The following is a 17,755-nucleotide window of genomic DNA, read 5'->3' on the forward strand; positions in this document are numbered from 1 at the left end:
TGAGATATTACACATTCATTTTTTCATACTATGTCTTAGAAATCCAGTATGTACAAAACATCTCAATTTGGACTAGCTACATTTCAAGTGCTCAATAGCCAGATGTGGTTAGTGGCTATCATATTAGATAGCATAGATCTAGACCCCATATGATTACCATAACAGTTTTCTTTCTTCCTCTTTCTTTCTTTCTTTCTTTCTCTTTCTTTCTTTCTTTCTTTCTTTCTTTCTTTCTTTCTTTCTTTCTTTCTTTTTCTTTTTCTTTCTTTCTTTCTTTCTTTCTTTCTTTCTTTCTTTCTTTCTTTCTCTTTCTTTTTCTTTCTTTCTTTCTCTCTCTCTCTCTTTCTTTCTCCTTCCTTCCTTCCTTCCTTCCTTCCTTCCTTCCTTCCTTCCTTCCTTCCTTTCCTTCCTTCCCTCTTTCCTTTCCTTTCTTTCTCTCTTTCTCTTTCTTTCTTTTTCTTTCTTTCTTTCTTTCTTTCTTTCTTTCTTTCTTTCTTTATTCTTTCTTTCTTTCTTTCTTTCTTTCTTTCTTTCTTTCTTTCTTTCTTTCTTTCTTTCTTTCTTTCTATTTATTTTGGAGAGAGAGAGAGCATGAGCTGGAGGAGGGGCAGAGGGAGAGGGAGAGAATCTCAAGCAGACTCCCTGCTGAGCTCAGAGCCCAACTCGGGGCTTGATTGCACGACCTTGAGATCATGACCTGAGCCAAAATCAAGAGTCAGATGCTTAACTGACTGAGCCACCAATAATTTTCAAAGTGTGTTTGTAATACTAACATGTGTCTCTTAAGATTTTGGAGTATTCAGAAACAATCTAGTCTATAGGTGCTGTAGATTTTATCTGAACACTTTCAATTTCTCAAGGCATAAAATAAGTGTATATGAAGCTATTTACCATCAAGATTCCTCCTTAGTCACCTTTCTTCAGCAACAAAGTTGCCAGTATCCCCTAGTGAAACTGTAAATATTAGACCATTATTCCCCGTGACACATGATAGAAGTGTGTACCAAACAAGGCGAAGAATATGTGTACCAAACAATTGCAAAACACGCTTTTTATTACTTCAGTCAAAATCATACTATTTTCTTAACTAAACAAAGTCACATGATAAATAAGCTCCAGATCAAATTTCAGGCTGTTAGAGATCCCTTGGCTTAGAAAAGTTCTAGAGGCAGAAAAGTAAGGAGATGCTGATGGGGACTTGAGGTGGAACACTACTTGTGTGCATGGAAATGAATGCTCATTAGAGTTGCAGTTGAAATGTGAGGTGAGCCTATCCCACTCAGGGACAATGATACTCCACATTAAGTCCACTCTGTCTTTGACTCTTCAGAAAGACTTAAGACAGATACCTGCTGTAGCTGATCATATTTGTTATCTTCCTGCTCATTCTAGGGTTTCCACACTTTCAGCCAAGTAGTTAGTTGGCTTTTTGGAGGTCTCTTATCTTCCTCTCTGAGGGGTCTAGCCGTTGGTTGCCTTACCTTTGTCAGGTTGTAATTGCTTCAATTGCCCTTTTACTCTTCTTTCAGTCTTGACAGTACAAAGAGGTACCCTGTGAGTCTTCCAAACTCCATATACATTCCTCACTGCCCATATTATGAAGCAGCAACACCAGCTCCTCATGATGAATCCAGTCAATTACTCCTGTCATTATGGCAAACCCTTTCATTGCCTGCTGGTTCACCAATATGAGGCGCCCAATGTGACTAGGCAGTAATCATAGCTTTAGGTTTACAGAAATCCTTACTGTGTCCTCACATGAAAACATTCCTCACACTCCTACCCATCCCCTACTGGGACCCAGAACCTCTAATTTGATAAAATCTCAAGTGATGGTGATGGGACACACAAATTCCATAGAACGATCACCAAGAGATTGTGTGCCTCTGTATTCTAACTACTGTGGCACAGTACCATGTATCAGATATAGGGTTTCTACATTCACTACATCCTGAAGCATAGCACCCTAATTCTGTAGGTTGGGAATCCTGAGCTGGCATCCTAGTGGAATTTTTTTTCCTAGTGGAAATTTGAATAGGACATTCCAATATTCTATAAAGCCAGCTGCTTCCAGCTGATGCCGTATATGGCAGCTCCAATGGCGCCTATGCTCCCAGGCTCATGTGCTCATTGTTGCATCTTCTTTATTGAATAATGACAAGCATTGATCAAATACCCAAAATCATTGTTTTGATTAGTGAATGAAGATGTATGCTGCTTCCAGAGCTCTTACTATGAGACTATGACTATCAGGGTGATCAAGAAGGCTTTCCTGAGGAGGTGATAATCAAGCTACCATTTGGAAGGTGTGTATAAGTTAAGTAGGTGAAGAAGAGTAGAACAGTGGTCCAGGCAGAGGGAAAAGCATGTAAAAGCATTGCAGGCCCATGAAAATGAAAGGTCTCCTGATTTTGAGTAGTATTTGGGGGTGGATTGTATGAGAAAAGAATGGAGAGAGAGGAGGCAGACCATAAAAGGGACTTGGAGGTCAAATGAAGGAATTTTTGTTTTATCTTAAGTGGAATGGAAAGCCACTGAGGCGCAGTGTGTATGAGGGCTTGCGTGTATGAAGTAGGAGGTGGGGATAGAGAAAATCAACTTCGCAAATCATCTTTACAAAGCCCACCCGGGCTGTGTATGGAGAAGACATCAGAAGGGGCCAGAGAGAGAATGCAAGTAGATCCATTAGGAGGCCACTGAGTGTCCAGGTGGGAGCTGATGGTAGCTGGGCTTATAGGAAGCTTTCAATAAATTATAGTTGCTGGAGTTGTTATTGCTGTTCCATAAGGTAGAGAATAAGCTTGTGTTGGTTGGAAAACATAAGCTTCTTTGGGGATTTATGTGGCTTCCTTGCTCTTTCAGGAGTGAGTGTGTTCTGTGACGGCATAGATGGGAGAGGGAGAAGCAGAGGCACAGCACACACATAGTACTGCTCAGCTAGCACCTCTGCTCATTTTTAAAGTCTGTAACTTGGACCCAAAGCACTGCTTTATTAATATGGTGCTGCCCACAGCTGAGTAGCCATATCCACAGTAGAGAATTGGATGAAGATGGAATGGTTTGGATAAACACAGGAGTGGAAAGGGGAGAGTTAGCATGAAGGTTCTTCCCTTTAATTTCTATTTTTTTACTTTTCGAGGGGTCTCAGGATTCAAAATAGCTGCCTCATTTTAGACCTGTTACTTATACTACAGATGGTGAATCTCTAGACAGACCAGGCTACTCTGGGTCATGAGGTCTATTCTGCCCAGAACACAGTCCTCCACTCACCTCCTTTCCTTCAGTAAGTCACTTCAGTATAGTCACTTCTTGGAACCCAAATCAACTCATGAGTCACTTACTCCAGAAGGTCTTTTCTGACCAGTTCACCCCCCGCCCCAGGCCAGGTTGCTGCTTTTCCTATGTGTTCCCAGAGTCTTTCTGCTTACCTCCTTCACTGCCTCTCCACACTAGACTCTGATCATATGTCACTCTCTCTGGGCTGTGAAGGCTCAGGTGATGGCATCTCACTCATTTTTGTATCCTTATCATAGTGCCAAAAATTTAAATATAGGCACGAATGAATGATTAAACAAGGAATGGATAAAGGTAAATATCATCTGCATTTAGATAAAATGCAGATAGATGGGACTTAATCATAGTCAGGTGAGAAGAGAAGGCTTGTTTGGGGAAGGGCAGAAATGTTTGTCTGGTGTGCTGGTGCTGGGATAGTTACGTAGATGTTTGGTACCTTTCCTGCCCTTTCATAGTATCGTCCTCTCTTTCTGCTGGGTCCACCTCATCTCATTTTCTAACACCTTGGGCTGCACTCATGACATTCTTCAGTCTGGTTCTGGGGTGAAGTAAGTGGTCTTAGAGTTGAGACGCAAGGGCTAGTGGAGCCCTTCATATCCTAGAGAGGTGAGGCCCCATCACCCTGTGTTGGGGTCAGCATCCCTGATTGTGGGGAAGGATCATACCAGTGGTTATCAAAATTGAAATTAGTTACATAATTCATTGTTAGACAGTTGTTTTAAAAATAACTTTTTGGGTGCCTGGGTGGCTCAGTCAGTTGAGCGACTGCCTTCGGCTCGGGTCATGATACTGGAGTCCCGGGATCGAGGCCCACGTCGGGCTCCCTGCTCAGCGGGGAGTCTGCTTCTCCCTCTGACCTTTCCCCCTCTTATGTGCTCTCTCTCTCGCTCGCTCTCTCTCTCTCATTCTCACTCTCTCAAATAAATACATAAAAATCTTTAAAAAAATAACTTTTTAAAAACTAAACTCAACTTATTTTCCTCCTCAAATTGGTGTCTCTGGATAGAGTACTGGGTCAAAATGTAATGAAGAAATACTAACCATGGTGATAACACATGGACCTTTCAATTCCAAGCTCTGCTCCTTCCTACCTCAGGAGTCTTGAGCAAGCCCCTTCACTTCAGGGAACCTCAATTTCTTTGTCTGTAATTGGAGATAATGCTCATTCTTTCCTGATAGAGTTGATGTGAAGACAAAATGAAAGAACTCCTATTTAGCACAAAGCCTGGCACATGGTATGTGTGAGAATGTTAGCCGGAGCTATCATAATAGATTAATTTGCATTATATGCAACTGTATATCTTATATAGTTCATTTGCTCAGTTGTTTTTCTTATGAATCTTTGCAGTACAAGGATCATTCTCATGCATAGATTTTGCAAATTTTTCTGCAGTTATTATCGAAATTCAGCAGATAAATATAAAACTGAGTATATCTTAGAATAGGATCTTCATTTTGTTCCAATTTATTTTATCTTTTTGATTCAGAAAAAATATGCTATACTTTTTTTATCCTTTGGAATTAATCAAAACTGCACTTGTCCAATTTAGTCAACTCTCAGTGGTTCTCAGTAGCATTATCTCAACTGGGAGATATAAAATTCGTGTAACTTTACCTCCTTCAACTTTATCCGATATGCCTAAACTTAGCAACTCAGGGGAGCCATGTTCCTGTGAGGTGGGTAGAACAACCACTATTTTAGCTCCTGGAAAATACAGACATCTCTTTCAGGAAGAATGGAAATTGGCTAAAATAAATCACTTACCCATAATGACATTTACAGAAATTATTAGCTTTTCTGAAATGTAGTCCATTTAGGGTTCAGACTAAAGGCAACTTATTGCAGTAGAGGGAGCATAAGATTAGGGATCTGGATTACCAGTTTAATCCTTACTAGCTGTATGATCTTGTACAAGTCACTTAATCTCACATTTTATTCTACTGTTAAATGAGACTAACATAATACCTTATCTGCTGTGAATATTGATAGAAATTTTATTATTGTTGTCATGATATAATGTATATCACACACTCCTTTCCCCAAAGGACAGGTTTTCTCAGGTGTGCTAAGATTCAAATACATGTATATATCAGAGGGCACAGAACTGGTGATGTCAGCAGTGATGAGACCTATTTATCTCATCATACCTGCTATAGAATCAGTCATGATATATCTATAGTTCTCTAATCTAATCAAGAATATATGAGAGAGAAAAAAATGTAACAGTTTACCAAATAACAAATATCTTTCCAATATATCAGATTCTTTAACACTAAAAATTTATTGAAATGGAGCAGACTTTTCTTTCAATGCAGACTACAAATAATTCCCCTTTAGGGTAAGTTTGCTGAGCATTAGGAATCCCACTACTTGATTTAGGAAAAAAGAATCATTGCATAATATAATAATACTTTTACCTTTTCTAATTCTTCCAACATAGTTCATACTTTAATTTCACTTTGTGATCCTGAGAAGCAGTTATCATATTACTCGGGTGAGCCATTCTTCAGCAACTTATCTCAGAGTCTCCCTCTCTCCTGGGAGACCTGCCTCTGCTCTTCTCAGAAGCTCCATCTCTGAGCTTTCTTCTCTTGGCCAAGGTTATAAATCAAGAAAGTTCAATGTGGAATTTAGGCCTTAGTCTTAGTTGCTGTAAGAAACAGACTGGGTTATTTATAACCATGGGTGTCCAGGTTTTCATCACCACAGACGGTTGGGTGTTTGAGAGCATTCACCTGTAAGATATCCAGAATATAAGCTGTTGATCCTCTGTGGATTGTAAATTTCTAGCGTTGGGCTTCTTGGTTCTTGTCGGCGAGGCAAGTTTTATGAGCACCATTACATTAGCTCTTCTGAAATGTTGGGAAGCTGGGAGCTTCCTTTCTATTACGAAGCCTTGTCTTGACTTTCATACCAATAAAGTTGTTCTTAGACTAGAGTTCATCCTAATAAGCATTTGAGAATTGCACCTGAACTAAGAAATATTTCCCCCTCTCTCTGCCCTAAGCCTCAGAATCTCGGGCAGCCTACATGCTTTGAATCTAAGACAAGGTTTACAGCCTAACAGCTTTTTTATCACCTCCCATCAAGCAGAAAAGCCTCCAGGTGGATTAGACTGAGTGTGTAAGAAGCTTACAAGGTAGCAGATGTCAAACCTCAGTAAAGGTCATTCTATTAGGGCTATTCTCTTTCAGGGCACAGATTTCCTCCTGGACTAGTGTAGACCTGGGAAGGAGGACTTGGTATTCTGCCACAGACCTTTGGAATGCTTAAGGGGAAGGTTTATGCGTGACAGATGTGCACACGGTTTAAGAATCTAAGCTTCAAAGGGCCAGCATGTAAAAGGACAATGGAATTACAAGTGGGAAAATGTTACTTGAGAAATCTTTCCAAATAAGAGACACCAGTAATTACTGGAATGTGATGGTGTTGTGGTTTCTGGATAAAGAATCTTTTGCTTATGCAGAAATAACACATTTCTTTATCAGAAAAAGTAAGTTAGAAGTCCACATGTGGTTCCATCTGAGGAAGAAAGATTTAGGAAAGTTCTCCACCATCTAACCAGGATTAAAGCCTAAAGCTCTTACCTAATTGAATGTGGCACAATGAGTTGCTGAAAGGATACAAAGCAAATGTGCTAGAGCAGAGGAAAAAAAATTGGCTTTAATAAACTCGTCCTAAGAGCCAAGCTCCACATTATGGTGGCAAGCTGCACAATAGCAGAATTGTCTTCGGGATATAAAAACTTCATACAGAATGTTGGCTTAATGCTCTGGTTCAGTTGAGTTGAGTGACTTTGGCCAAGTAATGGCTGTTGATGTGTCACTCACTGGTGGGCTATTGGAGTAATGTGATTAATCCTGCCGTTTATCAGTCAAAATGACTCTCTGTCACCAGTACAAGTGCCAGGATCACACCAATGGATCAGGGTGAAGCAGGGTGCATTTCCCAAGTTGCTTTAGTCAGTCAGTATCCAGTTGCATAGCACTGTGTTCTCCTGGTCCCAACTTTTCCAAGAAGTCTGGCCTTCTAACAGACAACCCAAATTAATGTCAAGTGCAAATGGGTTCTCCATAAAAACATCTGACTAATTCATTGCCTAGATCTTAACATTTGTGGCCAAATTTCCAGTCTTCCTGCTGAATAACTTCTTGTTGGAAAATGTCAAAAAAGGGGAGACATCAGAGGCTTCTGAGTCAAACTGTTTCCTCCCACACACCTGAGTCATGGGTCAAGGGTTTTAGCAATTTCCTTTCTAAGATTTTTCCTAGGCTCCCATCTAAACAGAGTTTAATGCCAGATGGGTGGGAAGTAGGGATGTGATTAGGAAATCATTTGTATTTTTTAAATGTTGGGTATAATCTTATTGCCAGGGATTTCCATTCACTGCCTTTGAATAGAAATCTGGTATTTCTGAGGAAGTGGTGGTGGTAGGAAGATGTCTTTACATGGCAATACAAAACCTGTCGCAATCTGGTGAGCCCTTGGAGTGTCTTGCTTAAAAGGGTTCTTGTCACTGGGAGTACTCACTGGAGCCAAGCCAGTTCCCTGGGGAAGGCTGGTGTCTGCTACTTGCAGAGCTGGCTGTCAGGTTGGTCCTGTGTGTTTGTAATTAACTATGATGTCTGGATGTTGATAGAGTGAGTCTGGCCAATGGTTCCCCTCCAAAGAGGGGTTTCCTGGCTAGCTCTCCTGTGTCAGAAATGCCAAATTGGGAGTTGCCTGGAGACTCCAGAGATGCAGATTTGCTTGGCTGGGCTCCGGTTGTGAAGCCAAGTGTGGAGAAAGCAGATCAGAGACCTAACCTGAATTGTAATCAGTGGGCTTCTCCAACCATTTGGCTCCTCTGCTTTCCAATGTTATGTTTAATGTTTTAAAGCGTATTTAGTAAACATGTCACTAGCAATTGTCAGTCCTTAGTCTCTCCCCACTCTTTCCTTAATGATTTTTCCCTTTTCTTTTGGGTTACTGTGGTATGCTGGTCTTGCAGTGTGTGTGTGTGTGTGTGCGCGCGCGCACGCACACACGCGCATTCACACATGTGCATTCATGCACACGCATGTGTATGCATGCATGTTTCAAGTTAGACAGATTGTTTATTTTTACCAGCTCAGTAGCTTGTTTATACATCCACTTCTTATAAGGCAGGTAGATAATCTTAATTCCTCACTTTTCTCATCAAATTTGGCTAGTTTTCTCCTGAGATAGCTGAGTTTAGGGTACAGATCAATTGGCACAACAAATTTTTAATTTTTAAGTACATGCAAGGTGTACTATTTTTCCTGAATTGAGTTCAAGGAGCAATATTTCTCTGTGTTTTACCTCATGTAAAATATAGCCACACTTCACCAATTGAGAAGTGAATGGCTTCCAGAGTCTTTCTTGTTAATTCTCACATGTCAGTATGGCATGAAGTTGAGACCCTTGGTCTTCCCAATTTCTGCCTTCCTCTTCTTCCTTATCTCTACTTCTCCTCCCTACATATATCTTTTACCCCAGTTATTTTCTAGCTTTGTATAGATCCCTGAATGTATCATGTTGTTTCATGTCTCTTTTCTTCACACAGTGTATTAGTTTCCTATGGATGCTGTAACAAATGACCAAAAACTTGGTGGCTTGAGCAGCAGAAATTCATTTTTTCAGTTTTGGAGGCCAGAAGTCCAAAATCAAGGTTCAGCAAGTATGTGTTCTCTCTGTAGGCCCCAGTGAAGAATCTGTTCTATGCCTTCTCCAATTTCTGGTGACCGTTGGCATTCCTTGGCTTGTGTTCCTATTACTCTAGTCTCTGTCTCTCTGGTCACATTGCCTTATCCTCTTCTGTCAATGTCAAATATCCCTCTTATAAGGATACTTGTGATTGAATTTAGCACACAACCAGATAATCCAGGATAATCCCCTCATCTTAAGATCCTTAACTGAGTCACATCTGCAAAAATCTTTTTTCCATTAAGATAACATTTACAGGTTCTAGGGATCAGGACCTGGATCTCCTTTGGGAAATCACACACGTGACTGTGATTCTCTTCTACCCTCTGTCACCCAGTCAGTGGTTCTCAGTATCTCTGATAAAAGATCATGTTTTGGGGCACCTGGGTGGCTCAGTTGGTTGGGCGACTGCCTTTGGCTCAGGTCATGACCCTGGGGTCCTGGGATCGAGTCCCACATCGGGCTCCCCCTCCTCTTCCTCTGCCTGCCACTCCCCCTGCTTGTGCTCTCTCTCTGTCAAATAAATAAATAAAATCTTTAAAAAAAGATTTACATTTTAACTTTGTTGCTGACTGATACTTTTAAAGAGCACATGTGCTTGGACTTTGCAGCAATACCAAATTTCTAAAAGGTTTCTAAATTCTTACTCTTGCTTCAAACCAGACCAGTAACAACAGTTTGAAGACTGCCACTAGTCCACGGAGCATACTTTGAATTGCACTGATCTAAAAGATACCTGTTCATTTAAACACTGTCTTTCCCAGAAATTTTTTCTGGCTCAACATTTTGGCCCTGCCCTATGTTTCTGTGGTTCCTAGAATACTTTATCCTGTTTCTTATCACCTTTTTCTTCAATATTTGCTTTCTCCTCTAGCCTTAAGCTCCTTAAAAGTAAGAACCATGTTTTGGTGGACTTTCTTAATACACAGTAGATGCTCAATAAATATTTGTGGAATGAATGTCTGGCATACACATGAAATCTGGAGACTGGATCCAAGATAAACAGAAAAAGGACTTATTTGGGGGAAATATGAGGGAAGGATGAAGCTAATAAAACTTAAAGGAACCTAGGATGGTGTGGTAGATTGCAAAAATGGTCTTCCTATCAAGAGGGAAATCTATTTCCTTATCCTTTAAATCTGGGTTGGCCTAGTGACTTGCCTTGACTAATAGAATGTGGTAGAAATTATATATGAGGTCTGCATTAATACTGAGAAACATCGCAGCTTCTGTTACCCTTTGCCACCGTATGAACAAGGCTGGCTTAGGCTGATGGAGAATGAGAGACCTTGCAAAGAGAGGTAACAGCCATCCATCTGAGCCTTCCAGATATGTGTGTAAGCTCAGTCAAAAACAAGTGAGATCAGATTAGTCCAGAAGAGCCATTTGGCTGAGTCGAGCCCGAAGTGATAATACACAAAATCATGAGCTAAATAAAATGGTCATCATTTTAAGCCACTAAGGATGAGTGGTTTGTTATACAGCAAAAGCTAACTGATCCCGACAGGAAATCAAGATTGGGGCATGAAGATTACTGAACAGTTGCTCTCTGTGCCCAGGGCAGAGTTGAGATGGGTTCACATTGTGAGCGGGAGGATTAGGGTTAAAGGTCAGAAAACTTTTTTTTTTTTTTTTGACAGACTATCCAACATTAGAATACTAACATAGCCAGCAAGAGGGTTTAACACAGATGTAATTTGAGTCTCTGGCTGTGGACCAGAAGGGCACTAACAGATTCACATGGAGCTTAAACCCAAGATCTGTCTTTAGAAACAGAGTCAACAGGCAGCAGTTGATGTTTGCTCAGTTCATCCCAACTATATAAAAATGACAATGAGTTTGATAGAAATCTACAAAAAATACTGAAAAGGAAAGAAGAAAGCAATAGAGAAATTCAGCTTTTGACTCTGATAACTACAGTTGAACTTGTGCTTCTTCCTCCTCATGATGCATTTGGTCATTCTCTTGATCATCTCTTCTACAAATATGTACTGTTACCTCCCATGTGCTGGACATAGCTACACACCAGCTATTCAGTGGTAAGTAGAGTAGACACAGACCTCACAGATCTTACAGTTTGGGGAAAGACAATGCAGCAGGCAATTATTAAGCTTTGAAGCTTAAGTTTTTTGCTTTTTTCAGACACATCAAGCATACCTTTCTACCTCTGTGATGCCTGCCATCATGTATAGCCAGCCTCCATCAAGCCTTTGGCATCTGCCCCTTTCAGCATGATGCTTAGATTACTTCATGACTAGTATAAAATCAGCCATTTGAAATCATGCATTGCTTAGTTTTTGATATGGATCATGACTGAATCAAGAAGAGTAGAATCAGAAGATGTGAGAAAAGAAGTATAACACAGCAGGTGGGGGCTTTTATGGGCTTGCTGGTGAGCCTATTTGTACCAAGCTATGGTGCACATTTTAAATTTTTGCTATAAACATCTGAGGCCTGGGATCACAAATCAGATATATTGCACCCAACATTAAAAACATCTCATAATTTACCACAGTAAATCAGTGTTTTCCTAGAAATACTGGAACTGAAACAAGAGTTGAGTAAAAACAGAAAAATCTCTAGAGGTTTAGTTTACTTAAAGGTACTTCTTGAAATATTGAATCCCAAGGGCTAGAACACTGTATTAAAGAGATCCTTGAAAGATGTTTTTACAAGTTACAGGAGAATGGCTTCCAGAAGGTCATTTATTGTTTGGCAAAAGGAACCCTTTTGCTAGATCACTGAAACAGTAAGCTCTCTTAACTACATGGGAGCCAATTATTTCAAATCTGTGCTTCTTTGATCCTTGCGTCCATTTCACCACACATTACCACTACTATCCAAAGGATTGCTGAAGAAGGCAGAGGACATGTAAGTCATATCAGCTGAAAATGAACAGGACATTAGCTATGCTGATTGTTTGAATAGCTTTGTGAGAGACTGGCTTCATCTTTCTAACAAGGTGGTCTTGTATACTTGTGGATTTTATTTATTCCACTGTCCTTATCTGTAATGACAATAGTAGGTAGCCATAAGTAGGTGACCAGAATACAGTTTCTTGTTCTCCCATTAGTTTTGCTTATATCTTTTAATTTTTAGCATGCTACCCCTTACCCTCCAAAAAAAGAAAAAAAAGTTATCCTTCCAAAAAAGTCCTCAGCAAGGTAAAGTAGAAAGAATACGGGGCTGGGTACCAGGTAACAGACCTCTACTCATGGCTCAGAGATCATCTAACTTCTCAAGTTTCAGTTTCCTTATCTAAAAAATAGACACAAAGTAGTGCATTCTAGTCCTTGTTGTGGGAAGGAGGGTTTTACCCTAATCATTGAGAAGGGAGGTACTCTTCAGAGGGTAAAAGCACTATTTATCTTCCTTTCCTTCCCTCTGTAAGAATTTCTATGCACGTCTCTGATGTTTCTAGCACACTGCTAGGAGTGATAAGATAGCAGTGACAAAGACAGACAAAGTCCCTGCCCTCATGTGGCTTGTATCAGTGAACCCAAAGAATAAAATAATGAGTCCAGTAAAGTCTGTGAAGGATGGCTCCTGCTATCTTGGATAGCCAAAGGTGATAGACTATCTTAGGAAAAGCCAAGGTAGATCCCTGCCTGGTCATTTAGGAGGATTTTACTAATCTGTATTGTCTAACAGGGGAAAGTTTACATGTAGAAGCTAGAGCCTGGAAGGCAAAGGGTAGAGCATGCACTAATGGGTACCAGTCTCCCAATTCTTTGGTCCTGCAGTCTCTTCTCTAATCTCTATTAGAAAAGCAGATTGAAAGATCAGGTGTCCTGATCCCATCACTTAGCAATAGGAGCCACATTTCCTGTTTGTTAGGGAGAGAACTGACCATCCCCACCCCTTCCTCCCCTGCAACCACAGGACCCTACATGGTTACAGATGATGAACCAGAGAGACGATTTGTATTTTAAACAGCCGCAAAGTATGAAAAATTCTTCATGAAAAGAGCTTTTGTCTTCTCTGTTCATATTCAAAAGAGGGTGAAGATAAGGTGATTCTAGACATGGTTTGGAGAAATTTCCTGAAAAATTGATCTGAAACTAGTGATAATCTTTTGCCAAATGAAACTGGCCCAAATTCCTCAATTCAGATGCCATCCAGCACCTCCAGGAATCATTACAACTCTTCTTATCTCCCACGAGAGAAGTTGACATTCTGCAGATTCTCTTGTCACACAAAAGAAGGATCGTCATAGATATCAAATGGAAGTTCATGTCCCTCATTTCATAATCCAGTCAGTCATGCTAGTGAAGCAAGGCCTTCTACAAGGCTTAAATGAGTTAGCAGGTGCAAACAGCTTAGCACAGTATTTGGCACATAATCAAAGTGTAGTGAATTGTAGGAATTGATAGATACTTAGGTGATAGGTGCATTCCTGCATCATGTGATGTCACAAAAAATGCTTACGTGGTTTAATATGCTGGACATAAACATAGGCTTTATTTTATTTTCTTTTTTTTTAGTAGAAACTATGTATTTATTTCATTTTATACTAGTCAGGTACACTTCAAAATACTATTGCTTTCTCTACTTGTTATGGGGCCAGAAATTTATCACTTGAGTTTCAGTTGTAGAGAATGGGAACTTTTCTATTTTCAAGATTCTTTGGGAGAGGGAAAACTTCAGCTTCTTTAGACCAGCATCTAATGAGACAGTTGGGGAGAGCCAAATAAACCAAATAATTCTTGAAAACAGCCCTTGAATACATTTGTGATCCAAGAGGGACAATGAAAACTGTTAACCATTGAGAGACTGATATATATTAGAGCAGTATTAGGCATTTTCACCCAATTTTTCATTTAAGTCTTTTAAGTAAAAGTGGTTATGCCCATTTTAACAAGTGAGGATATTATGGCTGAGAGGGCATGGGTGCTAATCTTTAGTGCGTCTATGGTTAGGTGCTAGAATTTAGAATCAGGTTTGCCTAATTTCAAAGTCAAATCCATTTCTCACACTGTCAAAGGTAGGAGGAAGAGTAGAGAATAAGAAAAGGGGTTAGGTTGGAATGGGAAGGCTCCTAAGGTAAAACTGGCATTTGCCAGTTTTGGCATTTGCTTGTGACAAGGCTTGGGATAAAAACAGATAAACAGGAGAATATGCTTATCCTAGTCTGTTTGGCTGCCATGCAGAATACCATAGACTGAGTGGCTTAAACAATAGACATTTATTTCCTCACAGTTCTGGAGGCTGGAAGTCTAAAATCAGGGGGTTAGAATAGTTGGTTTCTTGTGAAGCTTCTCTTCCTGGCTTGTTGGCCACCATCAGTGTGTATGCTTATATGACCTGAACACAAGGGGAGAGGAGAGAGAGAGAGTGAAAGACTGTAAGAGCAAGAGGCAGAGTTAAGCAAGTGAGAGCAAAATCTCTAGTACCTCTTCTTCTTCTTCTATTTTTTTTTTTAGGTTTTATTTATTTATTTAACAGAGAGAGAGGGAACACAAGCAGGAGGAGTGGGAGAGGGAGAAGCAGGCTTCCTGCTGAGCAGGAGCCTGATGTAGGGCTCTATCCCAGGACCCTGGGATCATGACATGAAGCAGACACTTAACAACTGATCCACCCAGGCGCCCCTCTAGTGCCTCTTCTTATAAGAACACTGATCCTATCAGATCAGGTTCCATCCTTATGACTTCATTTAGTCTTTAATACCTCCTTATAGACCCTATCTCCAAATACAGTCACACTGGGTGGTTCAGGCTTCAACATATGAATTTTGGGGGGACGCAATTCAGTCCATGGCAATACTTTCCTCTGAGTTAATGCTTGTCTATGTCTACTTTATTTTCATATTCCCAATGTTTAATATGGTTCCCATAATAAAACACAATAACTTATTTTGCATGAAATAATAAATGAGTGTATGAATAAAAGCAGTTGGAGGTTCTTGCTGTCTGAAAGGGTATATGTTAAAAAAAAAAAAGATAGTAGGAAGGGAAAAATGAAGGGGGGGAAATCAGAGGGGGAGATGAACCATGAGAGAATATGGACTCTGAGAAACAAACTGAGCGTTCTAAAGGGAGGGGGGGTGGGGGGATGGGTTAGCCTGGTGATGGGTATTAGAGAGGGCACGTACTGAATGGAGCACTGGGTGTTATATGCAAATAATGAATCATAGAACACTACATCAAAAACTAACGATGTAATGTATGGTGATTGACATAACATAATAAAAAAATTAAATAAAAATTGATGCTAAGGTATAATAGGATTATAAAAGGACCTTTCAGCAGTTTAATTTTCATATTTTTCCTTTTCCTTTTTTTTAAAAGGATTTTATTTGTTTGAGAGAGAGAGAGAATGAGAGACAGAGAGCACGAGAGGGAAGAGGGTCAGAGGGAGAAGCAGACTCCCCTCTGAGTAGGGACCCCGATGTGGGACTCGATCCCGGGACTCCAGAATCATGACTTGAGCCGAAGGCAGTTGCTTAACCAACTGAGCCACCCAGGTGCCCACTTTTTCCTTTTTTTAAAGTAATCTCTACACCCATTGTGGGGCTTGAACTCATGACCCAGAGCTCAGGAGTCTCATGCTCTACTGAATGAGCCAGCCATGTGCCCTGTGGTTTGATTTTCTTTAAAAATTTCCCAAGAGCTTCCATTAAATAACTTACTAGATATTAAGTTTTAATCGAGAGCCGGGTTTCTCAACAAAGACACTATAGGCATTATGGACCAGATAATTCTTTATTGTGGGGGCTGTATAGTGCATTTTAGGATGTTTAGAAGCATCCCTGGCCTCTACCCACCAGATTCCAGTAGTGCCCCCCCATCCCAATCAGGACAATACAGATTGTGTCCAGACATCACCAGATGCCCCCAGGCAGGGGTGGAAAGGTGGCAAATTCATTTGAGAACCACCAATCTAGTGTCTAGATTCTAGACCGTAGAGTATTGTGGATCTTAAAAAGGCTTCCCAATTTCAAAGCAGAGAATCTGTTTCAACTTCATTAAGAGGTATGATCCTTTGAGTCTTCCCTGATTTCTCACATTATGGCCCCTTTCTTGACTTCACATACCTCTTACCTAAGTTTTTGCCTCCTGTAACTAATGCAGATTTCCTACCTTACCCACACATTTCTTTACCACTTGCCCTGCTGCTGTTCTTCTCTTGACAATTCCTAGTCCTAGGAAGTGTCCATTCTCTGATCCTGCTCCCAGTAAAGGTTAAAGGTCAACTGAATAAGCAACAAATATGGCATCTTTGATGTACTTCTTCCTGGTTCCTCTGCAAAGGTATGCTCTCTAATCTCAGCTAAGCCATGACCTGCAGTTTGCTTCTCAACTTTCTAGTGAATTCCCCACTCTCAGATTCTATCATCAGAAGAAGCCCATCTGCAACTTTACTTTAAAGATCAAGACCCTCTGGTTTGGCTGCTCTTAACGTTTATCTCCACTTTAGGGACCTTCTCTTTATTTGCTCTGAGGGAAAGACCATTCTCCTATCAAAGCATTCTTGATCTTCTTTCTTGTTACCTTCTTCATATTATGTCCCCCTCCCCAAGTTTCCCTGCCTTCACTTGCATCTTCAATTTCTCCCATTTCAGTTCTTTTCTTCTGTGCCTGAACACTTTCTTAGTTTTGTCCACCCTAAATTAAAACCCAAAAATCTTTCTTCCTAATCCAGAGCTTCTCAATCAGGAGAGATTTAACCCCTAGTGGACATTTCACAATATCCAGAGACATTTTTGGTTGTCACAACTGAGAGGAAGGGTGCCTACTGGTATCTAGTGGGTAGAAACCAAGGGTGCTACAAAATATCCCCCCAAAAATCACAGTACAGTCTACTCCCCCAAACAAAGACTTCCCTGGCTCCAGATTTCAACTGTTCCTGAGGTTTAGAGTGCTCAACCCTATAATTTCTTGGACATACTACATCTCTTCTGCTCTTTTTTTTTACTTTTTAACTTCTGTTTCTTTTTAACTTCTTAGAAAATTCATGCACATCTGCTGTTTTGCTTACCATTCAGTCATGCTCACTTAACTTTCTCCCATTGGCTACCAAATCATCAAATCAAATGACTCCAGTCTAGCCCTTAACTTCCTAAGCTTCTTTGAAGTAAGTGATGCTACCTTCCCAGACAGTAGCTTGGGAAAATAGGGAAGAGTCAAGGGATCATGCATCTCAGTAAGGCTGAAGCAGAGTCTCTGGAATTGGGAAGTCTTCTAAGAATCACTCTACTCTCTGGTCTAGAAACTAGACTCTAGATCGGTGGTTCTCAAGTGAATTGCTACTCTTTCTACAGCCTGCTCCCCAACCAGGAACAAATTTTATTGCCAGGATTGGGGCAAGGGGCACTGCTAGCATTTAGTGGATAGAGGCCAGGCATGCTACTAACCATCCTTTAGTCTTCTTCCTTCTCTCTCAGCCTTGGGCCACCTTCTTTGGCTCTGCTCTGTCTTTATCTTCCTCTAATCAGACATATCTGTTTCCATTATTTCTGCAGTCTCCTCTTCCTCCTCCTCTTTGTTATCTACTCTGCTGGTTTGGAAGCTCACAGAGAGCATTTTAATCATCCTAGATATATGTAATGCTTTGCAGGGTACCTTGCTTGGAGGATGGCCCAATAAGTACTTGTTTGCTTGAATTAGTATTACACTACATAGATGTCTATGTATAAAACAAAATAAAACAAACAACACTCAAACCTCATGAAAAATACTTGAGCAAACTTTGGAGCTTTTATATATCATGTGGTACACCTTACCTAAATTGTTCTTTGATAGTAAAACAGGCCTG

Source organism: Eumetopias jubatus, unplaced genomic scaffold, assembly GCF_037043125.1.
Source record: "Eumetopias jubatus isolate StellerSeaLion01/CBP00866 unplaced genomic scaffold, mEumJub1_p1.0 scaffold_9, whole genome shotgun sequence".
NCBI classification, from domain to species: domain Eukaryota; kingdom Metazoa; phylum Chordata; class Mammalia; order Carnivora; family Otariidae; genus Eumetopias; species Eumetopias jubatus.